Below are 3,809 nucleotides of genomic sequence, written 5' to 3'. Positions count from 1 at the left end.
TTCTCCCGTGAAATAGAAGACAATCTCTGCTCATGGGAAAAGAAAAGGTTTCTAGTAAGTTCAATACCAGCCTACCTTTGGCTGATGTATAAATGGCAATATCAGAAGAGTGTTTTTTTAAGGAGGAATTTATATATGGTGAGACTGGTAGAGTTTTTGGTATTTGAGTCTATAGCATGGTTAAAGTGTTTTAGGGGTGAGTTTAAAAATTATGAATTAAAAAGTCATCCAAGTAACCCATGTACACATCATATAAAATGGCATACAGGATTTATACTGAACACTCTTCCATCTTTGGCATGGTCCTACTCACCCTCAATCCCTCTATGCAAAGACAACTACTGTTTCTCCTTTTAGTTTTTCTGGTGATCAAATGCCATGTCAAGAAAACAAAACAAAAAAACAAAACAAACAAACAAAACACCTCAATACATTTTTGAAAACCAATAGCTTGATTTTTTGAGTGTGGTGGGCATCTGCTAGGTTTCTGATGATCAGTGTCTTTCTAATACGTTTCTCTATTTGAAGAGTTTTCTACGTTGTTACGCATCATACATCCCCAAGGTAGAAGCCAAAACTCATTCTCTGGCCTCCCTTGCTGGAAGGAAGCAGACTGTGCTATAGGCTCTGCCAACCTGCCACACCACACTGGGCTGTCACTTAGGAGGGGGCAGAGGAAGGAGTCCTGTGCAGGGAATCCACTTTCCTTTGGTGAGTGCGGTAGTAGGGCTTCAACTACTACTTGTAGCACCATTTGGAGGGAACAGCAGCAGAATTTCTGCCATCCTGGCCTGAGTGTTGTTGGAGGGGCTGCGGGGGCTGCACCAGATGCTGGAGTGGTGATAGAGAAATTTCCCCAGAGCAGCTCATATATAACAGCTCCTTGCAGAGCCATCTGAGGAGCTGACATTAGCTTTTCCATCGCTATGAGTCTAATGCTGCCACTGCTGTGCCCACTTTGGCAGTGGAGTTGGGCTTGGAAAATGGGGAATTGCTTGACCATGAACTTCTAGAGGATTCTGTGAGCTACCCAGTACCCTATTAGAAAGGTTTTCTTTGCTCACTCATCCTGAGTTCTGCTGTTTGCAATAAAGAACTTTAAGTGATCCTTTTGATCAAGATCTATTGACCACTGCTGTGAGAGATGAGCATTTATCTTACTTATATATGCCCTACCTCCTTTTCTCCCTCTCTTTCAACTTTTTTTGTTTTTAATTATTCTGTGGGTTACCTAAATATTATTAATAAACCTCCACCTCTTATTCCCTAAGCTTTATCTCTTAACTAACAATAAGACCTTCACTCCTGCTCTTCCCTAGACATCTCATCACTTTCACTTACTGTCTTCTGTCAGCTGCCACTGCACTTTTACTTTGTCAAAGTTGATAACATTTCTCTTCTATTCTATGATCATAATTCAATCTCCTGTGCTTTATCTCTTGGTGGATTCTAAAACTGGAAAACTAATAAGTGGCATTGACATAATTAAGACTATATAAATGTTGACTGCAGTGCCGAGTAAGGAGCTAATGATGACATTTCGTGCCCTGTGGGTCTCAGGTCGTGACTCCAGAGCTACTTGAAGCAGAGTGCTCCTAGCTTCAAAGTCACATCGATTTTCTGTTCTTTCATTTTATCAGTTGCTCAAAATCAAGTGTTATTTTTGTTCCTCTGATTTTGGGGCCCTGGCTTAAAAAAAGAAATACTAGGTAGGCTTCTAATTTGCTTATTTTTTTTTTATTTGGAAAAGAATCTCAACTCTCTATCATAATCTCAAATGTATCCAGACCTTCAATAGTGTTAACTATTGTCTTGAATGCCTTTATCCTCTCATGGTGCCCCAGGATAGGGTCTCTCCCAGACTCTCCTATCCTGGACCTGTTTTTGTCCAGATCAGCTGCACAATCACCATCCTTGGGTTTCCTATTAGTGACCTCCTGGATGAAAGTCTAGCCCTGGATTCCATGTCATCTTTCTGTTTTTCTCCTTGAATTACTAGCATATATACTCAGAAGACTTCCTCACCCAGAAAGTATGATATATCATCTAGGCCTTTATCTGAAAATATTTTATTTTACTCTCATACTGCAAAGATAGTTTGGGCATAGAATTTTAGGCTCAAAAGATTTTTTTCCCCCTTAGCACTTTGACCACATTGTTTCATTATCTTCTGACTAATCTGACTAATGACAAGTTAGATGGTTCCCTGAATTTGTCTTTGGAAGCTTTATATTTTTTTCTTTATGTTTGGTGTTCAGAAATTTCAAGAGGATGCGCTGGCTTAGTAGTTATTTTCATTCATCCTGCTCAGTACTCAATGGATTCATCAAATGTGAAGTACGCCCTATTATTTCTTTAAAAAATTCTTCCGTCTATTTTCTCTGTTCTCTTTTTCTATAATTCCTTTTAGCCACCTGAGAGATTTCTGCAACTCCTGTATTATTTCTCTATGACTCTCGCCTTTATCCTTCAAATTTTTTTTTTTTTTTTTTTTTTTTTTTTTGAGACGGAGTCTCGCTCTGTCGCCCAGGCTGGAGTGCAGTGGCCGGATCTCGGCTCACTGCAAGCTCCGCCTCCCGGGTTTACGCCATTCTCCTGCCTCAGCCTCCCGAGTAGCTGGGACTACAGGCGCCCGCCACCTCGCCCGGCTAGTTTTTTGTATTTTAGTAGAGACGGGGTTTCACCGTGTTAGCCAGGATGGTCTTGATCTCCTGACCTTGTGATCCGCCCGTCTCGGCCTCCCAAAGTGCTGGGATTACAGGCGTGAGCCACCGCGCCCGGCCTATCCTTCAAATTTGCTATCTCTTTGCCATTTGCTTTAAGCTCTAGGAGAGCATTTTGACTTTATATTTCAGCTGTTCTTTTGAATTTCATATTTTAGAGGTTATATGTTTAATTTACAGGAACTCTTCTGTGTTCTCTGCTAGTTCTCTTTTCAGCCATACTATTCTTGTTTTATAAATGCAGTATCTTCTCAAATTTCTTTAAAGATATTTATTAACAATTTTTAAAAATCTCTTCTAGTTTTTGAATTATTTCTTTTCCTTTGAGACTATGTATATTTTGGTCGTTTTTTTAAAAAAATTTCTGCTTGTGGTTGTCCTTAAATATCTGATGATCTTTTTGCACATTCACATTGATGAGTGAAGGATTTGTTTCATAATAATGGCTATCTAGTAAAGGTTTCTTTTTAATTTGGGTTGATGATATGTTTAATAGACACCTCCCCTGAATGGGAAGGCAGACACGAAATCTGTGCAAATGCACAGGGCTAACTGACAGATTTTGCTTTAGGATGTACATGTGTGGGAATCAGCCTTAGATGAGACATTCTGCTTCATCTCCACCCACCAAATGCCAGAACAAGGGGAGCTTTCCTCTTAGATCAACATCCCCACTAAAATACAAATTCGTGAAGCGTTCCGTATTTAAAAAAATACAAATTCCTCCCCAGCGAGTTTATCCATTTGTTTTAGTGAAGAGTCTCTTGCTATTCTTTTGCCCTCTTTAGGAGATTAAAACTCTGCTGCTCTCTGTCCTGTGTGGGAGTGGAACCAGTAACCCTATGCCTAAATGCTGGCTGACATCTTGTGAGGCTGACTGGCAGCCATTTCCCCTGAAGTCCCCTCATACACATAATTGGGCTTTAGTTTCCTCTGTTTCATGTTCCCATCTGCTTCCATATTCAAGAAATGCATTGAAGTCTCCCATCTACAAAAGACCTTCATTGCTTCCAATTTCTTCACTGCTACAGATTTATTTCTTCTTGAATATCCATACAGTCATTTGATTGGAACCTGTGCCAAGGG

The sequence above is a fragment of the Rhinopithecus bieti genome, unplaced genomic scaffold (assembly GCF_001698545.2).
Source record: "Rhinopithecus bieti isolate Rb0 unplaced genomic scaffold, ASM169854v2 scaffold_14232, whole genome shotgun sequence".
Classification (NCBI taxonomy): Eukaryota; Metazoa; Chordata; class Mammalia; order Primates; family Cercopithecidae; genus Rhinopithecus; species Rhinopithecus bieti.
This window is presented reverse-complemented; position numbering follows the sequence as displayed.